The sequence below is a fragment of the Pinus tabuliformis genome, chromosome 5_1 (assembly GCF_031772625.1).
Source record: "Pinus tabuliformis cultivar Carrire ecotype Pingquan chromosome 5_1, CPIR1, whole genome shotgun sequence".
NCBI classification, from domain to species: domain Eukaryota; kingdom Viridiplantae; phylum Streptophyta; class Pinopsida; order Pinales; family Pinaceae; genus Pinus; species Pinus tabuliformis.
The window spans coordinates 401,324,752-401,340,191 of NC_142305.1; positions in this window are offsets into that span (position 1 = coordinate 401,324,752).

Sequence of the window (15,440 nt, forward strand, 5' to 3'; positions counted from 1 at the left end):
AGGCAAAAATAAAACAAAATTAAAATTAAAACTGAATCTAAAATTAAAATTACTAACTAACTATTTTTGCATCTGCTCGTTGAAATCGCACACGTTTAGCATTTGTTTGAGAAGAGTCGGCTGGCCGACTTCCAACTTTAGCTGTGCTGAGAAAACAAAATCAGCAAGAGCTGGCGCCATCTTCTCGGTAGAATTTATGATACACTTGAGAGTCATGCACTGGCTGTGTGGTTTTACCAAGTACATCCAGTAAGAATCCCAATTCAACTTGGTTAACCTTTGGATTGATTCTGCCTTTTCTTGAGCCTTCTGTCTCCAGTTTGTTTGTATTTGTTGTACTTTTGGTAGATACCCTGGAGTGGTTTCTGAGATCAGATTTGCCCTGCGCAAATTTTCATTTAAGCAATCAATAACACTGTTTACTGGCGTGGCTGCTTCTTCTGTCGCTTGTTCTGTTTTTCTAATTTGCGCATCCCATTTGTTAAAGAGCATTTCTTTGTGATTGTCGTTGATTATTGGTGCGCCTGTTCTTTTTCCCTCCTCTGTTTCTTGCCAAGCCAAATATTCAGTAACTCTTTTATCAATTAAATCATAATCATGTCGTAAATCCACAACTTGATTAGTGATTTTATCACTTATTTCGCAATATGAGTTCCACTGTGATATTCTTTGGCTCAATGCTTCCTATTGCTGTAGTAGTTGTTCGTTCAAGGAAATGGATTATGTGATGAATTCTGTAAGTTTAGGGTCATCTTTGTGCATCTCCTGCATATCCCATAACTGTTTTTCTCTCTCAGCCAAATTGTTCTAGTAGCCTATTTGCATTCGTTGGAAGTCCTGCTGTAGCCTTTAAAGTTGTTTTTGTGCTTCATTGTTAGCATTGGCTTTTTGCAACTGTTGTTGCAAAACTTGTATCAGGTCTTCCTTTTCTTTTAGCAATTGCTATACCTCAGATGCTTTATCAATAGTCGCTGAGGCATATGCTCCTGCAATTTGAGACAATTTGGTGAGATTCTCAGTGGGATCGGTAGTAGGATCTCGCCATTGGACATCTAATTGCTCTGCATCATGAGAGAGCACGTTCTCCAATTTCCTTTTCTTCCTTTGTCTTCTCACTATTGCCTTGTGTTGTGGATTGTAAAATATATCAAGAGGAGGAATCTCTTCTATCTTGAGTATGAGTTCAGAGGATGGGGTAATAGGAATATGTTCCATATCTGAGATATTGCTAATTGTCCCTATGACTATATCTTTTGTTGTCTATACATTTCTCACAAGTGTCTTTGTGCTTTGTCCTTCAAAATTGATCAAATCATTGAAGGTCTCCCATTCTTTATCTAGCTCGATTCCGACTGATGGTTGTTGAACCATGAGAGGGGGAGGATCTATTTGTGGGGAGGTAAAAGCCTATTGTTGTGGGAGCTCTTTTGATTGGGCAGTATCCTTTATTGACCCTTCGCTTTTACCATGTTCACTTTCTAATTTCTTGAAATGTTCAGATGTTTCTTTCCCGGACTTAGATTTAGATCTGTTTATGCCTGAACTTCTACTGAGATTGATACTCGAAGTTGGTTCTCTTACGGGTTCCAAGCGTAGTTTTTCCAAGGGGATACTAGCTAATCTCCTTTCCCTGTATATCTTGAACTACTGAAATTCTACTGGAGAGAATCGCATTTGGGCCGAATGCAGAATTTCTTCAAGTGTGCTTTTCTGTTGGAATATGTCATCAAAAAGATCATCTTCTCCAGAAAACACCTTTATTTTGAGTGCAGTAGTGAAATTCTTAGCAATATCATGAGGGTTGAACGGTCTTCCTGGAAACTTCAATAATTGTAGACATGTTATGTTGTTTACTTCCGTGAATGCATGACCTACATCAAATAGTGAAAAGGTCCCACATGCTACAAGAAATTGTGGCCAAATGGCTTTCTTTTTGTCCTTCAAATCTTTATTCAAACCCCCTTCTTCGCAGGTTTGATAAGCAATTTCTTGTGCCATGAGTTTATTAGGGACATACAAAGGTAAGATGTGAGGGGAAGTGGCACTTCCAAATACTCTGACATATGTAAACAGTTCCTCTCTGAACCATCTCGCGACAGGGAGTATGTCTATGTCTGCTTCAGGAGAACATCTTGGAGGATCTTTATCATACAATATTTTGTATAGGGGCAGCATGATTCCATGGCAAATATTATAGAAATACGGAGTGAACTTAGAATCTTACAATTCTTTATGATAAATATGAATGGGTAAGGGGTCTTGAGTCGTCCATTTCCAACCCATCAAAGGAAACTTGGAAACATAACAGATCGCATCCATCACATACGCAGATAAGTAGAAAGGGGGATAAATTCTCTGAGAAACAGTTCTTTTAGACCGGTAATTTACAATGGCCATGACTAAGTTATCAGACAATATTTTAGCCCAATCCACAATAGTAGCATTCGTGGCAGCATCCAATAATGGTAGCCATTCAGATGAAAATTTGTTAATGTCTGGCATTCCAAAAAGTCTACAGAGCATGGCAGCAGCAAAGCAATACGGGGAGGTGAGAGAACCAATACTATACATACCATGTTTATCCTTTTTTAATGGTTTGTCCCTCCTCGACCAGTCTTTGGTGCATTCTGCCAGGTCTTGATTTTCTTTTGCAAACTTCTCCATGGACTGTTTGTTATAAGTTGCCTGTGGCTCTAGTAAATGATACATGAGCCTCAAATCTTGTGAAGCGAATGAGCCAATGAGTCCTTGACCCTGAGTCTTAAACTGTCTATTCCTAATATCAACGTTTTCCATTATCCATTTAACCATGTCTGTGTATGGGAGAATTTTGGGCCTCGCCGCTATCTTGTGTAAGAACAAACAAGCTAGCTTTGTAAGGGATGCCTCGGAAGAACCATGTGAGCCTACAATAGCCTCAACCTCCATTACTCTTGGATTCTCTTCTTCAATTAGATTATAAATTCCTTCCCAAGTAGAAATACCAGTGTCTCGGTTGCAGGTGGTGTCTGTATACAAGGGCACCATTTCTTTCTCTTCAGAGCTCGGGGCTTTGCCTTTTTTTCCCATAGTATCCTACGTATTGCCTCGTATATTTCTCTGTTCTTCATTCCTGCAATTTACAAGTGAAGTGAGAATATTGATAAGGAAAGGTGTCGGGAAAGTTTTAAATGCCGAAGACATATAAAATACACCACCTTACATGAAATGATTTTTCGATAAGCACGAAACCCTATTCCATTAATGACTGACAACTAACTCATTAATTAGCATTAAAGCGCATAACCAGGTCTCGGTTTATGGAAAATACTTTTTCGAACCACGAGCCCGAAGGATCTGTGATGAAGCAATTTTGCGATTTTCTTTGCAATATTGCAGATCGCAACATCGTAGAATCATGACATCACTTGCTCACTATATCCCAAACTCACAATATCACAATATCACAATATTGCATTATCGCATAATCGTTATGTCGCAATATCGCAATATCACAATATCATAGGAGCGTGACATATGAAAATTTTTGTTAATTTGTTTTCTGTGAAATGTTATTTGCGATATGCGTCGTCGCATATCAGCAGTTTAAAGTTTTTCAACATAAGCGGTGTTTGACGCATGCGATGCGATATATGTCTGTAGTCCCGTATCGCGATCTCGCAATCTTAGAATTCGGCTTGCAAGGAGGTATCCATGATCTTTTGCGATGCGATATTTCCTAAGGAACAATCCTACTTTATCATAAAACTTAGGCCTTTTTTTATTTTTCAAGGGTATTCTCCTAAGTTTTTTGACGGTAAGTTTTATTGAAAAAGGAAATACAAGCACTAATTGATTTTTTAAATTTTGACTAAGGGTCCCCACTTATTTAGTATTAGTAATAACACTAAATAAGAAGGGGGCTTGTTGCTGGCCACAACACAGTGTTACTAATTCTATTAATGCTTGAGATACGTTTTCACCATAATAAGTGTTTTTTTCATAAAGAAATAAAAAAATCATTATATTATAAATTTCAATGGCGAAGCCATGACATCAAAAACCTCAAAATATGGATGAAAAATCAACTATCAAACAAAGGATTCCTTGGAAAATGGTTTACAATACAATCACAGCCGATTGCCATTAGAAATTAAGGGAATCCAATCCATCTCGATTCTCCTCATCCTAAATGATCCATTATAGCAATTGTGTCTACCTCATAAACTCCTAGCCATTGTGTGCAAAATTTCCCCTTGAAATCCTTGAATCTAGAATCATATAGCAAGGCCCAAAATCCTTGATTGAATGTCTTATTTTTTATGAAACTATCATGCCTCCTTTCAACTGCTTCTGAACGATATAGATCTAATGTGGGGTAAATTAATTAAGCTCATCAAGTGCATTATGTTGTAAGAGATATTGTTTTGCTTCAGTGAGATCCAAGCCCACTTGTAAAGTAGTTATCAATATTTGGATTTCAAATTCAATGGGGATAACAACACTCTTAACATAAACAAGTTCATAAGGGGTATGTCCCATGGTGTTTCTCCATGTGGTCTAATATACTAAGAGTGCTTCAAGAAGTATGACAACCAATTCTTGGTGGTGAATATGCATGATATATTTTAGGAATTTAACACCTTGTTAGTGCTCTATACCTACCCATTGTCATGCAAATGATAAGGTGATGTGATCCTATGCCTTATCTAGTATTTCTTGGTAAGATTCTAAATAATTCAGGAAGTGAATTGAGTTCCTCCATCAATGACAATTTACAAGTACCCCAAAATAGATGCATATTTCCTTATAAACAAAATATACTACAACTTGCTTGGTATCCTTTGGTAGTGCATTGGCCCTCACCCATTTTCTTACATAATTTATGTAGAACAAGATATGGACCTTATAATAAGAGGGAGGGTTTATTGGCCCCATAAATTCTAAGGCTCACATTTCAAAAGTATCAATAACAAGTTGAGATTGTAGTAGCATTTCATCATATTTAGTAGGTGGGCCCATTTTTTTACAACTATTGCAACTTCTCACATACTTTTTGACATCATATCTAGTACCACCTTGTTGACGATGCTGGATACCGCCAACATATAGGGTGTCTCCCTAATGTGAAGTCTCAATTAGACCTCACATCGTTTAGAGTAGGAGCCCCATTCAGAGTATCAGCTTGACCACCATAACACAAAGGTTCGTCTTGGTTTCAACGGATAACATAAGAAATTATATACATAAACCTTGAATAATAAAATAAGATGACATTGTGAAGCACCAATTGCAGGATGTAAAAGGAAACCTTCACGAGGGGAGACAAAAAGTGAGTCTCTAAGAGGAAATTAATAGTACTATCCTAGAAGAGGCACACAAGAGCATGGAAAGATTAATTAATGAAATAGTTCACACAATGATATTAAGGTGAATACATCACACATTCAACAAGATAAGTACCAAAGCCATATAAATAGTTTAATTTCTCTAGTACATATGAACAAAACATATACCGTAAACATCCCAAGAATAATCCTAAAACATTTGCAATACATGCATGAAAATGTGTTGGCTCATGGAACTTTAGTTATAAGGTGAAAGATCAAAGTACATCAATTACAATTGTGAACACTAGTTCCAATAGTGGAACATTAAGTCACTTCTTGCTTCTCCAAAGAATAGTTTTTCTCTCCTATGCCAAGTAGAGTGTTGAAAATGCATCAAGAAATTCCTAATTTAATTTTTCCTTGATTAAATTAGGAGAAATTTCAATTTCAATTTCAACGGAATACTTGGAGGTAGAGACACTTGAGTTCAATTCTACATGATTGATTTCTAATTTGTAGCAATCTATTTTAGTTAATTTGAGTTATTGTCAGTGTAACTAGTTCTCACTGTTAGTAGAACTAGTGGAGGTTCAGTCAAGGGTGTGTAACTTTTTTCAAACTAAGTGACAAGGGTGTGTAAATTTTTTGGAACTGAGTAATCATCCAGTTAACGGATCAATCAACCTAAATTAACTCATGCATGCAGATAATTCGAGTTACCCAGTTGAGATTAGAGCTCAAGTGAAGTGTACTATCAATTGTAAACCAGTCCAAGTTATACAGGTCATGCATGCAATCAGAGAAGGACCTATAGGAATTGTGCAATCTAAATTGAGGAAATAGGGGCCTAATTCCCAAAGGAACAACAAAAGCGTTATAGACATTTTTGTGCCTTACAGCATTGAGGATGAAATTTCCATAATTTAAGGGATCCAAAGTCCCTAAAAGAGTTGTTCCTGCCCCTGAAGGAACAAGGTCAACCAATGACAGCTTCTCCCAGAAGTTCTCCACCAAAAACCACTCAGAAACAATCAATTCAGGATCAATTCAGAGGCTCCACTAGCTGCCTGCGTTGAAATGCAGAGGTTACACTGGCTAGGTGCACTGCAACGCAGGTGGAAGCACTACCAGGGTGCGCTGAGCAGGAAATGACAAATGGCAAGATCATTCAACGAGGTGGAAAGACCTTGGAAGCTTCCAGAATCTTCTCCAATGACACTTGCCTCAATGAATTCGACTAGTGATGAGTAAGAGGTTCTCAACCTCCAAGTGGAAACAAGAACTGACAGAGAGAAGCCACAAGTCAAAACATAAGCTGACTCATCCTCTCTGCTTACATCTATATATGGATCTCTCACCCAGAGGTTGAGGAGGCTGGAATTTTGTACTTTGCAGAGAATTGTTGTTGGTTTGAGATTGAGATTAGTACATTGGGTGATTTATGCTTTGTTGGAGGAGAGGAAGGGATTCCTTTGCTGGGAGGTAGATGCTGGATCGGGACTCACTTGGTTGTATCTCCTCTTGGACTTTGTTATCATATCAATAAAGCTATTTGAGTTTCTCCTATATGCTTGTATCTCAATGATGTTTTGTTATATTTGCATATTTAGTTTATATCTGATCCTAAACTAGTTATGAATGTAAATCCATGTCTTTTGTGTAGTTTTCCTCTCTTCTGATCTTGCAGGGACTTGGTGAAGCTAGACCAGTGAAAGAGCAGGAAGCGGGAAGCGAGCAAAAGAGAGAGTGATTGGATCGAAAAACTAGCGGAAGACACCTGTTAGTTACATCCTTCTTTCTCTATTTACATCTCATAAAGAAGAATACTCAGATAGTTTTCCTTGTTTGTTGCTAAGGCACTATCACACCTTAGAGTGGGATAGGGGCATTCCGAATTGCATACTTTTCCCAAAAACAAATTGGCGACTCCGCTGGGGAGAGTATCTTGTTAGTTTATTTGTGTTTCTATTGCTATTCATTTCATAAACTCAAGAGTGCCGAATCGAACTGCATTTGCCATTTACAAATGCAAAGTAGAGATCAGCTACTCTAGTCCATTCGCTGGGCCTGTTTATGATCTGAACAACTGATCCACAAGTGCTCTAACAGCCCTTTGTGATAGATCTTAGTCCTCCTTTAAATCATCCTTCTAATTGTACCTAATTGATAGCTTTTATCCAGCCAAAAACCGTAGATTAAACTACAAACCGTGACCCAGAACCCAGAAACAACTCTCGTTTCTGCTTCAGCGCAGACTCTGTGAGGAGGTTCTGCATTTCAACGCAGGTCCCGTGAAGGCTACCTGCGCTGAAGTTCAGTTTCTCTGTGCTAAGGGTGCGTTGATCAGTCTTTGCCTTGTGCAGCTGTGGTTCTCTGTTTCTTTTGGCTCAGTTTTCTCTCTGTTTTTTGCAGCCTGTTATCAGTCAGTGTACCTATCTGAAACCCCTTTTCTTTGCCTCAATTCCGCCTCAGTTGTATAAAGAAACTGTATTTGTTCTTTGTGTATTTGTTACATCATTTGCAGTTTCCCATTACAAAAGTAAACTAGTCATATTGTCGCCCTTAGATCTAGACCTGCCGTAAGTGTCGTTTTGATCTTAGGAGTGAGTTTGTTTGCTGTTCACAGTTGATTTAGCTTTTACTTTTGTCTTTTGGTTTGAATTTATGCATTTCAAGTGTCGAAACAAGTAAATCATAAAGTGTCGTAATCGTCTTTTTGATTTCGAAAAAGGAACTTGTTTATGTTTTTCACTTGAAATCGAATTCAAATTTATACAACAGCTTTCTTTTTAGGCATCAATATTAAGAAAGTGAAAACAAATACATGCATATGTGCATTTGCATTTTGACAGTTTGTATGTTGATTTAGGGAAAAGTGCATTACTGTGTGCTCTATGCTCTTTGAGAAAAGATGGTGTCTTTCTTTTCCCCTTGTAGCTAGGATTTTCATTGTTGAAAAGATATAAAAGCTTGCTTATCATCTTTAGACTGCATTTAGGAATTGTATCATACATCTCGTGGTGATCCAAAAAGGCAAACTTCTAAGAAAGATCAACCTAAAATAAATTGAATGAACTTAACAACGCTTTGTAACATAACGCACAACATAGAGGTCTAGGCTAGAGACGTGTTCCGGCGTCGTAAAACCTGGTCACTGGTCGCCTCACTGATGGTTGGGTGATTCCTCCTGAGAGACGATAAGTGCCAGTACGGATTGTGCTCCCACGTACCGTCGAGTATATATTGGGGTACCCCTATAGGAATAAAACCTTTATCCATAGGAAGCCGTGTCGGCCGCCTTACTGATCGCAATGCACTGAACACAGCATTCGGGAAGATTGACCGCCCGTACCTTAAAAAGTATTCTGCGGTTTTGCGAAAAGTTTGGCACACCCTCTACCTAGAACTCCAGAGCAGTTCCTTTTGGCCTTTTTCAGACTCTATAACGGAAAAAGTCCATCCGAGCATTTGTCACTTCGGGCTCGTTAAAACATCGAAGGAGACTAGAGTCATCTTTAGCTTTTTCTCGACTCTTTAAAATTGAAAAAGCAAGTTGTGTCTAAAGCGTCTAAAAATTCATTCAATTCGAAAACACACTTTCCCCTTTTTTTTATTTTGGTTGATTGAGTAATCCGCAATCGTGGAAGAAAGTCAATTGAAACCCCATCGTTCGCGAAGGCTTACAAGTCAACCGTCTTTGTCTCCGGAATCGAAAACAGTACGGACAAAGCGAACTCGTTTAACCGGTTCGAAATCTCCTATAAAAGTTAGAACAAGTGTTCCAACAACATCCGAGATTCCGGTTACTCCAAACATTTCTGGAAACCCTGCCTCTACAGAAGAAGTTCAACGGCCACAGAGGGACAGTGATACTGATCCTGGTCTGAGAGTAAGCACTTGTGTTACTGAACCAGTTCCATCTGCAACCGGTTCAGAGAGTCTTGCTCCTCAAACATCTGTCGCTGTCGATTCAACCCCTTCTTCGGCACCAGAAATATTTTACGGACCTGACGGTCTTCCCCTTCCACCTGGTTTGATTGCGATAGAGGAAATTATAGAAGATCCGCAAGCAAGTACTCCAACACATTTTGGAGTCGGGGTCACTCTATTTCCTTCGACATCAGAAGTTAGTCTACCACCAGTGGAAGTTCCTGTAGAATCGCTAGGTAATCTTTTGGATAGACTCAAAATGTCTGAACAACCGTCAGCATCTAGGACTGTGTCGAATGACACAGCGACAACAGAACTCCCTGCCGTCACTCCGACAATGTTTGCCGGCGTACCATCTGTCCCGACTAGCTCACAACCGCTAGAAGGAGTCCATCCAGGGACGATTTTGACAGTATGGTCCGTTCCTGTTTGTTCCTCCGGAAAAATATCCGGCAACTCTTATGTTGAGACTCGACAAATTGATCCGTTTGGAGGTCAATTTGGGCAATCCAGTCCCCAAGGGCAGACAATCCCCTTGAGTTCCGGATTACCACCGTATGGGGGGGAGTATGCCCTTTCATTACCCCCTCCAGGAGGATATCCATACGGGGGTTCTCAACAATATTCAGGTTATACTGGAGTTACGACAAGTGGTTGGGTACCTATGCTACCCCAACAACCAAGAGTTGTGTATTCTACGCAACAATGTGTACCTATGTCGAACATCCCGACAATACCAGCTATTGTAACAGTGTCACAAGTTCAAATGATGCCTGTTGTATGTCAACCTCAGATTTCTCAGGTTGTAATGCAACAGCCCCTTGACCCTGTGACTCAACCACAATCGCCAACTGGTGGGGTGACACAGGTCCAAACGGGTACAATTACCCCACATCTTGGTCCAACGGTTAGTATAGCGCAACAGAGCATGGCTTCACAACCGTGGCTGGTGCAATACCAACAACCACAATTCCAACAAGTGTACCAAGGTTCTGAGCAGCAGATCTTTGCGAACAATGGACAACCGTACATTCAAAACGGTCAAAATCAACCACTTTACGGTGGTCATGTCCACCAACCGTATCAGTCATACCAGCATCAACTACATTATGCTGGTATGCAAAGGCCAACTGCTCAGGCAATTCCATCGTATCCTGGGTATGCTTCACCTAACCTGAATCAACAATTACCATTCGTGGCAACTTTAGAGTTACCCGATTTACACCGGTTAACAAACGATCCAATTGCTTATGCCCCTTGGTGGCCAGCGATTCCTCACAAACTTCCTTCAGATATTCCTAAATTTAATGGAAATCCAGGTGAGGACCCATCGAATCACGTGATGACATTTCATCTGTGGTGTTCATCAAACACCCTAAACGATGATTCGATAAGGCTTCGCCTTTTTTAGAGGACGTTAACGGGTCCAGCGGCAAAATGGTATATTGAATTGCCTAGAGCTTCGTTCGACAATTTCAGCACCATAGCCATGACTTTCTTAACCCATTTTCAATTACCGATAAGGTATGAAACGGGAACGGAAATCTTAACCAACTTCAAATAGACAACGGCCACTCACATATCTGATCATATACATGAGTGGCGACGTCGTCGTAGGATGGTAAAAACGTACGTTCCTGATCAGCTATTAGCTGAATGGTTTATCAAGTCGTTACTTCCTGCCATAACGGAAGATGTGGCGAAGGGGGGAGTCGTAACGGAAGAGCAAGTTATCGCTCGTGCGCAATATCTAGACTTGGTCTATACTCAGTCTGGCACGCTCTACGACAAAATACCTGACGCCCCTAGACCGGAATTCTCAATTCCTCCTCCTCCTAAATCAAACAGTGACTCTCACGCCGGCGATGGCGTGATTGACACGACAAACGCGAAATCGACAAAGGCTACCTCCAAGAAAGCCCGTAAGATTTCAGATCAAAATGCAAAAGATGAAATTCTTGCTTCGGAAGTAAATGTCGTATCAGCAGATAAGGGCAAAGAAACCAAACAACCAGGAAGCAAGAAGAAACAAAGCAAAGGGAAGAAGAAGAAACAAGGAGAGTCATCTCCTGAAAAAACTTCTTCAAACCCTCCTGGAGATAGGAAACAAAAATATCCATGCATGATATGCGATGAGGATCATCGGACTTTACAATGTCCATACAAAGCTGAGCTTAAAAGATTCTTTAAGAGTTCGCAAACCTCAGCTGTGTTAACTGATCCGTTTCCAAATCCAGGCACAAATCTGGTTGATAGTGGAAATGCTTCCCCGTCGCAAGTGCTAATGTTGTCGATTTCCAAGCAACAAAATGATGCTTTGATTTCGACAAGGAACAAAGATTATGGGAATCCGCAGCTGTCGAATGACAAGGGTAAAGATCAACCAAGTAGTTCGACAACAACTTCGACAGAAGTTGTACCACCCATCATTCCTGAATTAACGATAAAACCGCCAAAGGGAGTAGTACACAAGTCAACATTTAATCCTCGCGCTAGAGCAGCGCAGCATTATAACATAGTGGAAGATTTGGCCCAATCGCCATCCGCTATGTCGACTCTTGAAGTACTACAAAATTGTCCATCCCAAAGGCAGACTTTGTTATCGGCCATTGGTGGGGTTGATCCTAAGGATTCCAATCTTGTATCCTTCGACCACAAAGGATACGATCCTCAATTACCAACTCAACTAGCTTTCCTTATTCAAGTGAAAGCTCTCAACAAAACTGTTCACTGAACAATTATTGATGAGGGGGCATCTACATGCATTATGTCGATGAGTTGCTGGAAAACTTTAGGATCTCCAACCTTGTCGCGATTTCGACGACATTAAAAGCATTCGACGGAAGGACATATACCCCATATGGTATCCTAAATAACTTGAAAGTTGAACTAGGAGGGAAAACAGTAGAAATAGATGTTGAAGTCATAGATGGGAATCTTGATTACAACATCCTACTAGGAATACCATGGATATATGCCATGGCAGCTGTTGTGTCGACCTATTTCAGAACGATTGCATTTCCCTTTCAAGGAGGGATTACAATCGTCGATCAGCAAAACTTCCTCCCCAATGGTTCTCAAGTTACTAGAAGCACTCCAATGATCCATGGAAGCAATCATTCGCTCCAAAATATCGGAGTAGGTCTCCTAAAAGACCCTACCTTAATGGGTACTTTTGCCCTACCGCCTCCGAGTAATCTGGCGGAAGTGGCCACAGTGGAATATGAAACCTTCTATATCTAATGGATTTGGAACCCGAGGACGGTTCTTATCTCATGTCAACCTCGTTAAAAAATGAAACAAGGAGTCATGAGGATAGTTCTTTTACTGTGTCAACCTCATTAAAAAATGAAACAAATCCCCTTTTCAAATCTCAAAGGTAAACCTTCATTCCAACCACCGAGTTGAATGCAATGAAGCTTGGGGGGCATGCACCTCAATTTGCGTTATTATGCTGGGGGCATGCAAGCTTATCATCAAGCAGTTTTAGCACATAGTTCATGCTCGTTAAAAAATAAACATAAGATCGAGCAAGTGTTTCAATCCGCGTTTAAGCTCGTTAAAAAATGAACTATCCTCCGGTAAATAACCACCGTGAATGTAACATTATCAGCCATTAAAGCCTTGGTCGTGTTTGCACCGTCACCTCCACTTTTCCATTGGCCGATCATTCACCTCCATTTGATTGTTTACCCATTTTGAGGAACAGCTGCGAAGAGTGATTTCACTAGCCATCCTTGTGACACTGCCGTGATTGGAAAATTCCAACCCGTACCTGGAATCAACTGCTACCCATCTTATCACTCGTTCCTCAAAAGACGAGTCTTCTTTAAGCTCTTTTCATCTGACTCGTAAAATATGAAAAGATTGCCGAGTTTTGGCCTTCCAGCTCGTTAAAGCGACCGGAAGTGCTATCCCTCCTCTAGATTTTAATCTTTTTGTACCTGAGGGATTATTGCACAAAAAGATCGAGCGCTTGTATTATTCGGCTCGTTAAAACTATCGAAAATTCATCCCTTCTGTATTGTTTCATACTTTTTCGGACTTAAGGGATTAGATGACGAAAAAGGACTTCCGGAGTTATCTTTACGTTCCTTTTCAGACTCTCTAAAAATGAAAAGGACCGAGTTATCTTTGCCGTTAAACTCGTTAAAAACATTAATAGCGACAAACTTGTCTTTAGACGAGAACGAGTTTCACTATCGCTAGGCTCGTTAAAACATAGCGATGGGTTTGCCCGAAGGGCAAATTATAGAACAAGCATATGTTATCCTCCTCAAGCTTGACAAAAATAAAGAGGTACTGGTCAGAAATGACTGGGGAAAATTGGGAAGAAACTCAAAGGACTTTTATTCGTAGCAAGTCGCTCTTGAACATGACACTTCCACTCCGTGCCTGAGTCGGGTTGGGTTGTTTCATTCACCGGTCACATCACCATGGTCTCGTCAATACCATCCATCTTTGGGGTAAATGCTACCGATCCATCACACAAGTGTCGCCGATATGTTCAAGAGAAGTCATCCAGAGAAGTCAACTGTGTCCCATCCACTAGCATACATTATCCTTCATCCTTTCATGACCGCCACCCTGAACCATATATCATCAGATCGTTTTCACCTCCATCAAAATCATTTGCTCCGTTCCGTGTCACTGATGTGGGATACATTAAGGCCCTCCTTTGATGGATCGCTTCTTGTCGACATCAACTCATTATCCAAGAAGTTGATCTAGGAACACCCCCTTCAGTACTTTGAAGCTTGCATGCCTCAATGGCAAGTTTCTCACTTCCGGCGACAGGTATACATCAATGACCTTCGACCGAAAGATTTTGCGTGGTGTTCGACGCCAAGTCCTTTATTCACACCACGTGAATTGTACTGCAATACCTTGAGGGTCATTATCATTATCGGTGATTCCTCTCGCGCTTGTTAACAGTTTACATCATTGACTGGTAATCAAGCGATGTCTTTCCATGTTCGACTTCAGAACATTTCTCACGTGGATCAACTTGTACTTAGAGTGAAGATCGGACGAGATTGAAGACCCTGGATCTAGTTTCATCCATCCGGGCTGCGATATATATTCAGAAAAAATAAAGACATTGACATGTACAGCATTGCAGCACAGATGATCATCCTACCAAAAGGATGATGATTTCATCAAAATCATCAGTCTACCATCAGACGATTGTCTGTTCTATGTACAGAAAAATGAATTTATAGAGCTGAGCATGGGAATGCCCGCCTCAGCTAGATCATGAAAGCAGTATGAAAAATAATGTATTGTATTGTATCTTATTACAGGTCTCCTCCCAGCATTGGAAGAACTTCAGATCCTCCTAATAAAGCATTTCACCCGATAAACGGCCTCATACTTTAGGGGGCAACTGTTATAGACATTTTTGTGCCTTACAGCATTGAGCATGAAATTTCCATAATCCAAGGGATCCAAAGTCCCTAAAAGAGTTGTTCCTGCCCCTAAAGGAACAAGGTCAACCAATGACAGCTTCTCCCAGAAGTTCTCCACCAAAAACCACTCAGAAACAGTCAATTCAGGATCAATTCAGAGGCTCCACTAGCTGCCTGCGTTGAAATGCAGAGGTTACACTGGCTAGGTGCACTGCAACGCAGGTGGAAGCACTACTAGGGTGCGCTGAGTGGGAAATGACAAATGGCAAGCTCATTCAACGAGGTGGAAAGACCCTGGAAGCTTCCAGAATCTTCTTCAATGACACTTGCCTCAATGAATTCGACTAGTGATGAGTAAGAGGTTCTCAACGTCCAAGTGGAAACAAGAACTGACAGAGAGAAGCCACAAGTCAAAACATAAGCTGACTCATCCTCTCTGCTTACATCTATATATGGATCTCTCACCCAGAGGTTGAGGAGGCTGGAATTTTGTACTTTGCAGAGAATTGTTGTTGGTTTGAGATTGAGATTAGTACATTGGGTGATTTATGCTTTGTTGGAGGAGAGGAAGGGATTCCTTTGCTGGGAGGTAGATGCTGGATCGGGACTCACTTGGTTGTATCTCCTCTTGGACTTTGTTATCATATCAATAAAGCTATTTGAGTTTCTCCTATATGCTTGTATCTCAATGATGTTTTGTTATATTTGCATATTTAGTTTATATCTAATCCTAAACTAGTTATGAATGTAAATCCATGTCTTTTGTGTAGTTTTCCTCTCTTGTGATCTTGCA